Here is a 16,904-nt window from a genome sequence, read left to right on the forward strand (position 1 = left end):
TGGGAAGCTCTGGTTTTCCGTTAAAAAATACTCAATGATAGCTCACTGCTTGGAACGCCCCTCCATCACAGACGCCATTTTCAAGGTTACCTATGGCTCCGCCACCTACTGGAAACTATAGGGAATGGCGAGGGACAATTCCACGATGTCCGATAAAAAATTTTACATTTTGTGAAGCGAAACTGGGGGGAGAAAAAATGTGTAGCGTCACTTATCGAACGCTCCTCGTATGTAGAAAAAATATCCCTTTCACGATGAAAGTGGAAGAGTTCATTACAAATATTTAGGACCTACCTAGATATCAAGCGAGAAGACTATTTTGAGATTCATAACAGAACAGAAAGTCAAAAAATGAAATTCCAAAACTGGCTTTTTATGCTACAATGAAACAGAAATCGTAATTTTCACCCAGCGGTTAACAGTAACTCTAGAATGAACCGGTCTGCCATTAAATGTGAAGAAAGGGGAAAAAATTGGTAACTTTTACACACAAAGATAATAGCCTTCGGGGTATTCGAGTAGAAAATAATGCAGAAATGACAGTGATGAATAGCGAATCGATAAATACGTTCAACTATACGGCTTATTTAACGTTCCTAATACTGTAGCAAAGACAGAAACTAAAACGATTAAATTGATTTGTTATGTATTGAGATCTGAAGAAGACAAATAGATAGAAGAGAATCACGAGGACCGACCAAGAATGAGATGTTTAAAAAATTCAGGAAAATATCTAAAACTATAGGAAATATCTAATTGGAGAGGACAGGAAACTTCGGCGAAGTATTGTTAAATCAGCGGATGACCAAGCTTGTAACTGTTGTAAAACAAACGAGGAACAGTGGACCAAAATTTTGCTTTCATCGAACCATAATTTGGGGAAATGCTTTCCCCGAAGGTAGAGCGCTTAAAAGTGTCAATAGGCGATTTTGTCTGATTTTAATGTTACGGGATGGCGACTTCGGAACGAAAAGAGGCATATGCACAGTCTCCTTTCCACAAAGCATACCTCATTTATATGCAGCCCATAATATTAATGCTGTTATCTAGAAAGCTACTACATGACTAACCAAAATTGCCAGATTATCCCAACTAGGCTGGAAAATGAATAAAACAAAAATTACTTTATTAGTACGTTTTAAGAACTACTGAAATACTTCAACAAATTTTATTGATAAATTCACTAAGACTTTCACGTAAGACAAAACATGGCTGTAAATTACTACTATAATGTTCGCACCATTGACGTAACTATATAAATTTTTGTTTGGAACTCTATGTTTTCCCTGTCATCCCACTTACTTTGTGTGTGTGTGTGTGTGTGTGTGTGTGTGTGTGTGTGTCTGTCTGTCTGTGTCTGTTTGAGAGAAAAAGAGAGAGAGAGAGAGAGAGAGAGAGAGAGAGAGAGAGAGAGAGAGAGAGAGGGAGACAGATTCCAGAAGCATCTACGAATTCTGATTTGGTTAAACACTGAATATGTTGTCAGGACTGTCATAATTCGGTGTAGCGACCTCGAAAACCATAACTTCTACCCTCACCATGTTTGTTTTCGTATATCTTGCATGTTACCCACCTCGGTGAAAAGGAATGTGCCACTTCAATAGCATCAGTTTCCAGGTAGTAAGTCATATTTACTACACAGATAGAATTCAGCTGTCCTTATGATAGACTTTATGAATAATTCAGCAACTACGACCTCCAGCATAAACATATCCCAGTACAAAATTTAACTACATTAAATTTCCTTCAAAAAAATTCCTGTTCATTTTTCCTGTAAGACTAATAATTTCCTCGAAGCGAGCGGGAGAATTTGAAAACTGTGCACGTTCTATTATGAAGCGCTGCGGGTTGCTTAACACCCGTGGGCAGATACAATTGTATGTACAAGTTTTGATCGGAACCAATCCGGGTTAGTTATGATTCTTTCTCTCCCCCACCCCTAACAATAGAAGGGATGTCTTAAACCCATTATGGCCATAGTCTATACTGTTGTGCTAAGCCGTTAGTGGACAGCCGTACCGGAAAGGCATACAGTCACTCATACTACTAACCCGAAATGGTCTGTAATACGAGCATGACGTCAAAGTTTTATTTCCTCTTTCACGGAGTAGTAAATGTTACGGCACATCTCTGTGTGAGAGGGATGTAGCATTTATTTTCTCTTTTAGATGGCAGTAAACGTATCAAGAAAATTTAGGTACTTAAAATCTTATCGGCCCTGTGACGACTTCTGAAATGCTACTAGAAAACTCTGGAATTTTCATTAAATTCTCAGAACAAACTTTACAGCCACGGTTTATTTCAATATCTTAGCAATTCGTGACAACGTATACTGAAGGATTCTCCTGTTGATAGGTTTCGTAGCCACTGATAGGAGCTTGCGTTGAAGAATCACTCAGCTAGACTATAGTGTCCATGACTGCTCAGGCAAACATCCTCCCTACGGCAGCAATGTGTTCAGCTTAACGCTCCGTGTGCAGTACTCTGCTGCACGTCTTGTAATGGAATTCACCGTTGCCACCAAACAATCGCCCCTGTTCGGCTGCAACCTCTATAGAAGCAACTTCACCGACAAATTATCCCCTTATTTTTACAAAATCCCTAATTTGAACCTGTGCTAGAATTTACATTTGTAAATGGAATCCATTGACAGTTGCGAATACTATCAACAATCAGCTGCGCAAAGGAATGACGGTAATGAAAATTTGTGCCGGACGGGAATCGAAGTTGGATTTCCCGCTTTATGCGAATTGCCACCTTAGCCGCTTTGACTGTTCGTGCACAACCAACGGTGAGACCTAAATTTCCTGATGTCATCATTCCTGTGTCACAACCTGTTACACACATTGTGTGACTGCCGTACAGGGGAGGATATTTAAATTTACAGTCGCTGACCGGTGTCGGCGGATATGTATGATAGTGCAGCGCCTGTGTTATTAAGAAGAACGATGCAGTGTTCCTTCGGACGTGCATGCAAGTCCGAAGGAACATTGCATCACTTTTTGTAACAGCAGAGGCACTGCAATATCGTATTTACATTTCCTTTCTTCTATGACGTTGTAATGGTACTTGAATTACGTAACCATTACAGCACCTCGCCTCAACCTCTCGACGCCAGCAATATTCTACTGTGTTTCTGTAAAGTAGTTAACATATTTCTGAGACAACATTCACATTTGATTTCATTAATGTAAAGGTACTTTGATACATCGATATGTTTATATTGCAATGATATTATTCTTATGTGTATTCTTTCTTTTGTCACTATGATCTTTGACGTACTTGTAGCTCTGATTTTTGGGCGCGTAAGCGGTTATTAGAGAGTCAAGTCTTGGTCGTCATGTTGAAGAGACGAAAATTGATGTCAGTTTATAAAATGTGAACTTTAACAGTGAGGAAGATTTTTCAAGTATGTTTTATATTGTGAAGTGATGTTTTGTATGTTACGTGATATTGCAACAAAAGTAATAAAAAGGAAGTGTAACTTAAATTCGGAGTGCTGATTACTTTTTTACATCACCATGGTGCTAACTTGCGTAAGTTTAATCTTAAAGAATGGTTTATGAAACACATCGATAAAATTTTTGAATATCGCAGAATAACACCTAGGCCTCTTTGCATCCGAGCTTGGAATCATCACTACCTAGATATTCGACGATTGAGCCATGTGTTCACAACGAGACCAGCGTGGGAAACACGAAAAGATGAGTGCCTAGTTTATCCATTATTTCATGAAATGACTTTATTAACTGTGCTTTAATGACACTTACCACATAATATAACTTTGTTGTTGCCCGAAAATGCGATACTTCGCAGTGTGAGCAACACTACAATCACAATTAATTTTTGGCCTTTGTTGTGGTAGGGTTGTTAGAACGTCAATCCCAAGCCAGACCAGACTTTCCACATTATTGTGTTACCAGTATTGCCATAGAAATCAGTGTTCACAACTGATTTGACAGTAATAAGTGCAAACATCGCTTAACGAAGACGTTAAACTCTAGATCTAGGCTGAGACGACGTTAATGCATACTTCTGCTACTGGATCAGAACAAATTACATTTCAGTCATAACTATTCTCCATAACAAATCATATTACGCAAATCATCCTAGTGTTACTTCTTTCAGCTACCAATACTGTATTTGTCACTCGAGACTATTTTCACATCAAGTAGGATGTCCTCTGTGGCTCAGGCTTTCAGCTTAGCTCTACGAAAAGTTGCCAATAATGGCCTTCTGACTATACCTCGTTTGAAACATTAGACATCAAATGTATCTTAAGACACATTATACTGCATCTACGACTATCTGTTCTCAAAAACTATTGTTTTTTATGATTCAGAGGTCTGGACACATGCTCAATAAATGATAACTGTAATTAAAAACGTCGTTTATACAATACACAGTTAAACTTATTAGTGACGCTGAAAGCTTAAGATCATACTAACCAAATTAATTATTGGGCGGTATTCCATTGATCCGCTGGCACCCAATTCGACAACAAGGCCACCTACATAACATACACACTCCAAATAAACTATCCTGATTTATTTTGCCATGTTAATTTTCGGTCCTCAGCAATCATTATTTCAGTTCCATTGTTGGTATCTTTTCAGGTCTCGTTTTCATGCTTGATCACTGTACATCGTATAGAGTCTGTTTATGTTTCCCTTCTCTTGTCTCTGAAGGGTCAGAACGTTGTAACATCTCATATTTTACATGTGTCACATCTGCGGCTCTACACTAATGTGTATAATAATAACACACTCATAGATACTAAATAATAACAAAAAGCCTACACTGGTCTCCGATATCCTATCAATACAACCAATCATTCTCCCAATCTGTAACAATTATTTTACGTAAAACTCATTTACGACCGTGATCAGTCTGTTGGTATATCCACAAATAGTATTAGACTTGCATCATATAGGTTGCAATTTCCATGGACATATATTTAATTAGGAGTGACTGATACCCGGTCAAAGTAATTTTCATGCAACGAAATTTCTCAAGAATTACCATTACGTCGACTCTAGGGCTAACTCACTGTAACTTAGCTAGGCAGTATTTAAAGCCCAAGTTCAAACAGAGCTTTTACACGTCAATAGCCACCTAGAATCTGACGTCATCGCATCTAACACCGGCCCATTGACTTAGTCACTAATTTATGTGCAGTAATTGTTACATTTTCTTTCTGTAAAGTTCAAAAAATTTCTTGGATTCTTAAGTAACTAGGTATACACCTGTAAGGCGTCCACGAAATCGTTCAGGAAACGTTTTAAGCTTAGTCATTTTTAAACAATATTTTCCTCCATTATTTATAACAGAAAAAAATGCTGCATAGCCGCAGTTTTTCTCTTATCACTTCTCACATCTATGTTTGTTCTCTGGGAAAGTAACTCCACCTCTAGCCGTAATGAAGCGTAGCTTCCGTAATAGGGTCTTCCAGAAGGTAACGCGTTCCAATTCTCATCCTTTTCTTCTACATAAACAACTAGGCTGTGTTTATAAAAGAAATGATTGTAGCAGATGGCTTACTGGTTTTGTCTGTTGCCACCAAGATGGGCACCTGCATTAGAGCTTTCTGTCCAGAACACGTCCCAACTTACAGATTTAATCAATCTTCACTCTAACTTAAGCAGTCCGCAGTTCGTGGTCTGGCGGTAGCGTTCTCACTTCCCGAGCAGAAGGTCCTGGGTTCGATTCCCGGCCTGGGTCACGGATTTGCACCAGCCTCGAGATAACTGGGTGGTGTTGTGTCGTCTTCATCATCATCATCATTCATCCCCATTACGGTCGGAGGAAGGCAATAGCAAACGACCTCCACTAGGACCTTGCGTAGTACGGTGGTGCGTGTCTCCTGCATCGTTCCCCTACGCTCTGTCAAGGAGTATGGGACATCATCATATCTTAATCACTGCGGTTGCGATCAAGCTGCTAACAAAAGCTGAGGACAGGTGATAAAATGACAACACTACCTTAATAAAACTCAAACAGTCAAATAAACAGATATAATGGTTCAAATGGCTCTTAGCACTATGGGACTTAACATCTGAGGTCATCAGTCCCCTAGAACTTCGAACTACTTAAACCTAACTAACCTAAGGACATCACACATAGCCATGCCCGAGGCAAGATTCGCACCTGCGACCGTAGTGGTAACGCGGTTCCAGACTGAAGCGCTTAGAACCGCTCGGCCACACCGGCCGGCAGATATAATGAATAAAGATATTACAGATTGAAGAAACTCAATCGTATGGGACTGAAATGAGTGGCAGTGCGTGCTTGAACTGTTCAGCTTTTACAAGTCATTTGACCGGCAGTCACTTCTCTGTTAGCAGGCAAAAATTCATGCTAGAAACAATGAATTGCACTTGAAAACGAAAGTCTGTGCTTCGAGTGTGACCTCACTTCAGAGCCGTCATCGTAATATTTATTAATCGACTTGTCGCGATGAACGAGTAACAAGAGGCTTCAACGATTTACACTTAGGATAACGGACAGCTTTCCTTAAACATCTAGTGTTTCAGCATTCAGAAAGACTTCCACAACGTGGGACCTAGTGTGTAGGTCAATTTGGACCGCAAGCTGAGTGTACGTACCGTAGAAGCGACGGTTGACGTCTCCAGTGCGGCCCAGTAAGTGAGAGCCAATGTTCGCCTTGGGTGCTATTTAAAACCTCTGCTCTCGAGAAAAACAGTTGAGAGACCAAAGTGGCACTGCTTTTTATGGCGAACTTAACTCCGTCTTTTGCAGCGCTGGGACGCACATTGGCCAAGCGGTATTGGCCAACACAGATAAGGGAACATTCCTTGCTGAAACAAGTCGCTTTATAATAAACATATATATTAATTTTAGAAACAAATGTCGCTGAATCTGCTACTGGAGCACAGCAATTTAAAAAAGTAAGTAATGTACTGAAGGAAATCGAAAAAGAATAGAATTGAAAATTTTCACATATGGTCTTACGGAACTATGCTGAAAATTGCTGGAATATATAATGTAAGAAATGAAGAGTTTCTCCACAGAGTCGGCAAATAATATTAGGCGGTGCGCACTAACTAGAAAAATGAACACGTTGATACCACCCGTGTGAAGACATGAGACAGTACCTACCGTGCTAATAGAGGCAGTGGTAGACGACTAAAATTGTACAGAGAGAGAGAGATCGTAACACACCCTAAGAAAAAAATAACGATGCCACAGGAAGTAATTATCCGAATGGAACCGAAATCAGTAGACGAGTCGTGCGCGTATAGAAACATAATTAAAATATCAGAAAAAATTCATGATTTCTTCAAACAAAAGAGCTTCACACACTCAGCAAGTCAATAATGCGGTCGTCCACGTCTGGCCCTTATAAACGCAATTATTCGTGCAAGCAATTATTCGCCTTGGGATTGATTTATTAGCTGGATGTTCTCCTGATGCATATCGCGCGAAATTCTGTCCGATTGGCGCGTTAGATCGTCAGACTCACGAGTTGGTTGGAAGATGCTTCCCAATACGTTCAAAATGTTCTCAATTGAGAGTAGGTATGGCCAACTTGTTAGCCAATGTAGGGTTTAGCAAGCACGAAGAGAAGCAATAGAAACACTCGCCGTATGAGGATGGGCATTATTTGCTAAAATGTAAGCACAGGATGGCTTGCCATGAAGGCAACACATCGGGGAGCAGACTATCGTCGACGTACCACTGTGCAGTAAGGATGCCTCAGTTGACAGTCAAAGCGGTCCTGCTATGACATGAAGTGGTACCCCCAGACCATAACTCCTATTTGACTGACCATATGGCGGGTGGCAGTCCAGTTGGTATTCCACTGGTAATCAGGATGTTTCCAGACACATCTTCCATGGACATCTGGGCTGAGTTTGAAGAGGCACTCGTCACTGTTCTACCGAAGTCAGTGACATCCCAGGCTGAAGACGTCACTGGAGACGCCGCGTTTAGCGGTGGGATAAGAAAGTGACTGTCGCCCGCTCTAAGGTCCGACTACCAGGAGACACACCCTGACATGCCTCTTTTGGAGATATATATATGCGGGGCCTCTCTGATTGTCATCCGTGGCACCCTCACAGGATGGCGGTCCATCGACGATATTGGACAGAATTTGTCATGATATCCCTCAGGAGGATATCAACGCATAAGGAGCAGAGGTGCGGCAACGTGTTAGTGATTTGGTCAATTTATGAAGCTCTTTCTCTTGAATAAATCTAATTTTTCATAAACTGTAAGCGTTTGTTGGTTATGTTCTCGTACATATACAATAGAACTACTGATTGCCGTAGCATACGGATAATTATTTCGTGTTGCAACTTTTCTCCCCTCCCTTAGAGCGTATAGAGTGCAGACCCGAACTCCACCGGAAAATTCGGTGGGTATTTAGGGATTTTTTTCTATAATGGAATAACAGACCCAGAGGTAATAATGCTATTCTTATAAATTATTCAGTTTGTTATCTCAAGTACCTACCCATCTTTCTTTGGCAACACTGAAAAAGCCTTAAATTGCCACCATTGTCTGTAAAACACACAACACAGTGAAATGCAATAGCCCTCAGATAGATGGAAAAGTTACAGTGAAATGAATACCCCTAGCTGCATACAGGCGTTCATATGAGTCAACGGGGACAGTTGAAAATGTGTGCCTCGACAGGGTCTCGAATCCACGATCTTATGCTTACATGGCAGACGCTCGATCCATCTGAGCCACCGAGGACACAGAGATAAGTCCCTGCTGTCGCACTGTCCTCTGTGTCCTCGGTGGCTCAGATGGATTGCCGGCACAGTATCTCAGCGTGTTTGATCAGAGAGTTAGCTGCCCTCTGTAATAATAAAAAAATTGAGTTAACCGATGAACGACGAACATAAAGATGTGTTATACGACGTCCGTCCCGAGCAGAAGCAACGAACGAAAGCGAAAAAAGTGAGATAAAAAAAGATGGATAGAGCGTCTGCCATGTAAGCAGGAGATCCCGGTTTCGAGTCCCTTTCGGAGTACACATTTTCAGCTGTCCTCGTTGACTTATATCAACGCCTGTATGCAGCTAGGGGTATTCATTTCATTGTCAGTTCATTCTAACGAGCTGCCTGGTCACCGATGGTATCTGTTCTTTCTGACATCTCTCAAAGAACAGATACCATCTTCATATAGATGGAGAAGTACCGTGACGTATTTGCCATCACTGCTGGAGAAGCTTAGGGTAGCATCGTTTTTGTCGCCTTCCACTGCATTCAATGAACTCAAAGGCGACGTATTCACCAGTAAATTTATCCGTAACACTGCGTATAGCTGTCCTCGTAAAATCCGAGACAGAACGCAGTAGTACCGAATGCATGCCCGAAGACGAAGAGTAAAGCGGACATAACTGTTGTCGACAGCAAGTTCTGCGAATAAGTAATAAAGTTTCTATGAAAACAAGACATACTGTGGGCGTCTGCACTACTGCTGATATTTTTACGGTACAGTACACATGCTGAAACAACGGGGGTAAGAAATCAAACAAAATGCTCTTACTCTCTGACGAGCTACCGTAGACCACGGGTCCCATCTGTGAAAATTCTCAGAGAATATCTCCACCCTCCGAAATCATGTCGTCGTAGTTCTGCTTGACCCTGAATACAATAAACAGTTGCTGATGATGTTATCAGTGCAAAAAAAAAAAAAAAAAATGGCTCAGGAGAGCAAGTCGTTGCGTGACGCGTGAGATCAGTCAGAATACTTACAAAACAAAACAAAGAAATTAAATAAGAAAAAATTTGCTAGGTTCGAATAGATCTCGCGCTGTGAGGGGTCTGTACACACTTGATTATGTATACAGACAGTTCATCCATGCTGGAATCGAGAACCCTGTCAACCTTTGCCTATTATCGACATTGCTATCGGTCCTGGGAAATACAAGATTTTCGAACATGTTTAAGTTTAAATCTTGAATTCGGCTAACAAAGACAAAAGAAATATTATTTTTCGCTTGATGAAATTATAAATTAACAAATTTGTGTTTTTTGCTTCTTGCCTAATTTCATGATTATAGGGAGGTGCCCTACAGGTTTTGATGAGACAATTTTTACCAAAATATGTGACATAAATGGCCGTATCTTTTAAATGCACTGACTTAGAAGCTTACAGTTATTACACCGCCAAGGGAATATAGGCCTTAGTATCCGACAAACACGGGTGATATACAATATGTACAAGACCCAAGAGGGAACAATAAGAGTCGAAGACCAATAACGAAGTGCTCAGAGTAGAAACACTGTAAGGCAGGGGTGTAGTCCTTCGCCCCTATCGTTCAATCTATACATCGAAGAAGCAATGACAGAAATAAAACAAGGTTCAAGAGTAGGATTCAAATGCAAAGTGAAGGGATATCAATCATAGGATTAGCTGATGACACTGCTATTCTGACCGAAAGTGAAGAAGAATTAGAATTACATGATCTGCTGACAGGAATGAACAGTCTAATGAATACAGAGTATGGACTGAGAGCATAAAGACCAGAGTAATGAGAAGTAGCAGAAACTAGAACAGCGAGGAACTTAACATCAGGATTGATGGTCACAAAGTAGATGAAGTTAAGGAATTCTATAATTGTGTAGGTAGCAAAATAACACTTTACAGATGGAGCAAGGAGGACACTAGAGATGGCACAAGGTGCATTCCTGGGCAAGACAAGTCTAACTAGTATCAAACATAGGCCTTACTTTGAGGAGGAATTTTCAGAGAATGTATGTTTGTATACTTGCGAAAAATGGACTGTGAAATAAACGGAAAAGAAGAGAATCAAAGCATTTAAGACGTAGTGCTACAGAAGAACGTTGAAAATTAAGTGGACTGATAAGGTAAGGAATGAGTAGTCGGGGAAAGGAATAATGGAAAACACTGACAAGAAGAATGGATAGTATGGTACGATATGTTAAGACATCAAGGAATAACTTTCGTGTTAATAGAGGGAGCTACAGAGGGTAAAAACTGTAGAGGAACACATCCAGCAAATAACTGAGGATGTCGGTTGTAGGTGCTATTGCTACTCTGAGATGGAGAAGGTTCGGTGGCAGAGGAATTCTTGGTGCGCCACATCAGACCAGTCAGAAGACTGATGAGGAAAAAAAAATTGGAAGTCATGAGTCTATCCATTCCTGAGAAAAGGGGTTTCTAGCATTTGGACAGACAGCAGACAACAAAGTTTCCCTGTGATCCTGTAAGGTTTCCATTTCTACGGAAACCTAAAACCGGAACTTTGAGAGCGACAGCTCAATAAAAAGGCCGCTACATTATAGATGGATGTAGGACAATGGGCCAAATAGTAGCTCGACGCATCATTAAATAATTTCAAGACAGGGTTGGTAGTAGGACGATTTTCTATCTGACTGTCCTCCACTGCTCTGGCATTAAGTTGCAGCCCTTGTCGCAAGGGAGTAGCTCGACTAGAGTCTCCGAGCGGTAGGGAACGGTTTCTTGGAACGAGACATCTGCGACAAAGTAGCTTGCCTTGCAACGGGAAGAAATTCTGCTCTTCTGATGAGGCCGAAATTCGTTAAGTCGCTGAGGTTCCCCCGCGGTCCCACATACTCGGCGCTCATTCGTAGCCACCACCGGTTTATCGATCGGCACGATCGCAGCCGAGAACAGTGGTAGCACAGCTTTCTATCCACCGGGTAATGCGAAGAACTCATCAGCAGATAAACACCGATGAGCATGCAGACAGCTATTTCGGCATGTCGCAGAAGGCAGTTAGCATGTATGCTCAGCTGTAACACTAAATTACATTTAAGACAAGAGGCACTAGTTCGTGTAAACTGCGACAGTCAGTGGCTTCCGAATTGTAATATTCCAAAATACATGTAAAAACTAATTGTTATCCCTGAATTATTAAGCAGCAGATACATTAATTTTTGAACACACAGGAATGAATGGTAATCATACTCAGGGGGTCACAGTACATTCGCAGAAACAGTTCATTCCGCAGTGAATAAAAGGTATCACCGGCTTTCTGGATGGAAAGCAGCTAAATGAACTTTCTGTGTTGTTTTAAACCAGTTAATCCCATTGCGCGTGTCCGGTGGCAGACAGGAAAGTTTTTTAAAGCTGTATCTGCCAGTACTGCTGATCCATAACTCTCCTACAGACGGCTGCACGGGAACCCCGGAAAGTTCATGGTACAGTTCTCTCACGCTGCTTCATCGTACTACTTCAATGGCAGTGGGAGGATTACGCACATTCCATTTTTATTCCATTCTAAGCTTTCTCAACGAACAAAAATGAGGCATAGAGGTGGTATAAATTATAAATAGCTACTATGAATAGTTAATACATTCATAGGGTTGGTGCTACTTAAAAGAAACGTTATCTTCTAAGAAGGATATTGGTAGTGTTGTAAAATACTGCAGCAAAAAGTAATGTTACCAGTTACGCAATTGAAATATTTGACAATAGTTATAGAAGGAACATAGAAGCGTATAATCATAGTTTTGTCCCATCCGCACAAACCGCACTACAAAGTTATAGCTCTAATGCGATGATTTCGTAATTTCTGCCAAACAATTTTTAAGGAATTTTGATTATCTCTGGCTTTCGACTTTTGATGACGAGTAGTTTTTGCTGAAAGGTTTACACCTAATACTCTTAGCTTGGGCATTCGAAGACGAGTGTATAGAAGTTGTTCACTCCTACAACCCTTCTCCTACGCACCCGACATATATCTCGGAAACATCTGAAAGACATAAATGAAATACTAATTAGAACATGAATCGGAAACTATCAAATACTAACAAAGAGTTAGATGAAATTACATAAGGAATTAATTATTATTTTCTAAGAATGTTAGACATTGTCAGAACTGAATTCTTAAGGTGAGGTTCTTCAGTGCGGTACATGTATTATCATTGTTCTACAAGGAATTCTATTGGTCAGTGAAAAACCATACCAATAAAACGCACCTAAATCCCCCGCCCCCCCCCCCCCCCGGTATAATACTAAGACACAAAGTCATTGCGAAATATGACTGAGGTTAACTATGCGACACTCTGAAATATATCTAACGTGATGTACTTAGAATTTTCAAAAGTGGAGCCACGTTGTAACTGCCAGATTTTTCTTCGTTGAGGCTGTATCAGCTATCATTTGCTACAAACAGTGCTCCTGAAACTCGAGACGCACTTGTTCTTCTAGCGTACTGTCGACAAGGAAACGTGAGAGACCCCCTCCCCAACACAAAAAACCGCTCGACTAGGCCATTTATTTTTATCTTGTGGTGTTTCCCAGTAATCAACCCAATCAGCACGCTTTAATGCAGTGAATTGTAAATCATGGTAATTATTCAGGCATTCCTATCATTTCTTATAGAAATAAATGTCGTTTCGTGATCTTTACCAACCACAAAAGCGAAAATGTTATGGACGTTCTACTAAATGTTCTGTAATTTATAAGATGTTATCGTTCGTACAGTAAACTGTCAAAGCACAAGAGAAGGTAGTGAAAGTGTAGCTGACAATATTGATGCTTCCCGTATCTTCAAATAGTAACACGAAATTAGGAGTAGTAAAACGGAAGCAAGTACTTCTCAAGAAATTCCTATATGTAGTGTGTAACATGAATAGAAAATAACCGAAATTTTGAATTAATATAGTATGATTATCTTTTGTGATTTCTCAGCTCATCAGTGATTATACTTAAATAGTTTCCGTACCTCTGCAGCGCGAGATCCAAATGAAAAATACCACTTAAAATTGTGCGAATCATTTAATAAAACTAATTCTTACCGAAAATTCTTTCTTCAGTAGGATGGTGAATTATACTGCTGGAAGTGTACAGCTGTATATGAGAGCGATTAGTCCATTTCGTGACGCCAACAATGATAGTACGAGCTTCGCTCTCGATGACAACGATTTTAGGTATATGCTCTACAACACAAAATCGTGTAACACCGTGTTACGATTGCAGGTAGGCACTGAAGGGCAATAAGGAGGACATTGCAGGGGGAAATGGAAGGAGAGATGATAATTCCTCTCACCAAAATAAAATTCACTCACCAGCAGCACAATATTTTTAAAAAATTTACATTAACGTTTTCATCAGACTAGTCTGTCATCTTCATCTCCATTAGTAGAAGAAAGGCTGGAATCTGAGGTGAACGGACGTCATAGAAAGCTCGAGCGATAAAGATGTCCTTCGTTAAAGAACAACGAACTGTGACACACCGAACAAAGCGCATATACGAAGAATAACAAACAAAAGATTGTTTCGGCATCATTGGAGATCAGCAGGCGTCTCAGACCAAACACAGAAGTCTTTAGAATGGGCTACGGCTTGCTGTACACATTAAAGTGACTTACAAAATTTTTGTCCAGGACACAATGGTGGGTTACTGAATACCCCACTCATTTTTCACTTAAATTTTTCTAACAGATGGTAGCACTTTATTATTCGAGATTCTAGTTATTCTTTGATCAGGTACAGGCCTGTCCAGTAGCAGGTGAAAACTTGATTGAAGTATTTGTAATTTTCAGTAGCAGCATTGTTGAGACACCACTTACCCAGTACAGTACTACATTAGGAATTTTCCACAATTCCGTATTTATGAGGCTTTTTAAAACGATGTAGACCTGTGCTAGTTTTTGTTCTTAGCGTTAATCCCGTCTAGTACGGGGTCTGCTGTGCTCAAGATTAGGAAGATTAAACTTTGCTGCCGGAGCCTTTCCTGTCGCCGTAGTCGTCAGTTACCCAAGGGAGGGAAGTCGTGTGCGCCACCTGTCTGTGAATCGTGTAAACTTTGTGTGTTTAATGTTTGTTTATCGAACTCGTGTTTTCTGAGGCGGAATGTGCGGACAAGTCTCGCGTTTGCCGGAACGAGCGTGAGAACCAGCCTAAAAACCACACTTTGACTCAGTACACAGTCGATCTGTGTCATTCTTACCTCCTTGCCTCACAGGATAGCGCGCTCCACGCTACGCTCTACGGTGCTGTTGTCCCAATAAGAGGTTTACGTTTTACAATAATAAATGTATGGACGTGTATTGGCTATATACACTATGTGATCAAAAGTATCCGGACACCCTCAAAAACAAATGTTTTGCGTATTAGATGTATTGTGCTGCCAGGTACTCCGTATCAGCGACCTCAGTACTCATTAGACATCGTGAGAGAACAGAATGGGGCGTTCCGCGGAACTCAAGGGCTTCGAACGTGGTCAGGTCATTAGGTGTCACTTGTGTCACACGTCTGTACGCGAGATTTCCACTCTTCTATACATCTAAACATCCCTAGGTCGACGGTTTCAGATGTGATAGTGAAGTGGAAACGTGAACGGACACGTACAGCACAAAAGCGTATCGGCAGACATCGTGTGTTGTCTGACAGAAACCACCGACAGTTGAAGAGGGTCTAATTTGTAATAGGCAGAGATCTATCCAGACCATCACACAGGAATTCCCAACTGCATCAGGATCCACTGCAAGCACTACGACAGTTAGTCGGGAGGTTCATGGTCGAGCGGCTGCTCATAAGCCGCACATCACGCCGGTAAATGCCAAACGACGCCTCACTTGGTTTAAGGAGCGTAAACATTGGACGATTGATTAGTGGAAAAATGTTGTGGAGAGTGACTAATTACGGTACACAATGTGGCGATTCGATGGCAGGGTGTGGGTATGGCGAATGCCCGGTGAATTCCCGGTGAACTCCATCTGCCAGCGTGCGTAGTGGCAACAGTAAAATTCGGAGGCGGTGGTGTTATGGTGTGGTCGTGTTTATCATGGATGGGCTTGCTCCCCTTGTTCTTTTGCGTGGCACTATCGCACGACAGGCCTACATTGATGTTTTGAATACCTTCTTGCTTCCCATTGTTGAAAATCAATTCGGAGATGGCGATTGCATCTTTCAACACAATTGAGCATCTGTTCATAATGCATGGGCTGTGGCGGAGTGGTTACACGACAATAACATCCCTGTAATGGACTGGCTGGCGCAGACTGCTACCTGAATCCTATAGAACACCTTTGGGATGTTTTATAACTCCGACTTCGTGCCGGGACTCACCGACTGACATTGATACCTCTCCTTAGTGCAGCACTCCGTGCAGAAGGGGCTGCAAATTCCCTAGAAACCGTGAAGCACCTGGTTGAACGCATGCCTGCGAGAGTGGAAGCTGTCATCAAGTCTAAGGATAGGCCAAGACCATACTAAATTCCAGCATTACCGTCGGAGGGCACCACGAACTTTTAAGTCATTTTCAGCCAGGTGTCCGGATACTTTTGATCACATAGTATATATTTAATATATATAATGCGTAAGTATATGAATAAAATGTAGACAGTGAAGAAAAGATGCCACACTTGGCGGTCGGCATGCAACTCCTCATCCCATTTCAAGACAAAAGTGTATGCAATAAAACCTAGTCTTACCAATAGGTTTAGTAGAAATATGATTCTAGCAACGCTGTAGCTGCGTACAGCGAGGTCAGTAACAGGTACAATGAATTCTGCGCTGTACCAGAGCCAACCCTTTAGGTCATCGAGACAATAGCGTAGAGAACGGATAAGCAGACTTTCGGAAGTCCGAGTCACGTTCGCACCAAACTCTGTCAGTTAAGCATCAAAGTGTATCAAGCTTCCACCTCAGCACTGCGTTATGTTGTGCATTTGTTTGTGTTATTGTAACCTTTATCTAAATATTAAAATATAACATGAACTACTTACAGACGTAAACGACCACTTTGTATCATCCATGACATAAAGCAAGCCTCTACAAAATTCACTACAGTAACTTCGTCTGTATCAATGAAGTACAAATAATGCAATAGGAAGGCTAGACAAAGTTGCATGTTATGCTACATTTTACGTCCATGCTTATCTTCACCGTGCCGGTATATACTCAGTACAAGCAACATAAACTTTAGAGCAGAC

This window comes from Schistocerca piceifrons, chromosome 3 (genome assembly GCF_021461385.2).
Source record: "Schistocerca piceifrons isolate TAMUIC-IGC-003096 chromosome 3, iqSchPice1.1, whole genome shotgun sequence".
NCBI classification, from domain to species: Eukaryota; Metazoa; Arthropoda; class Insecta; order Orthoptera; family Acrididae; genus Schistocerca; species Schistocerca piceifrons.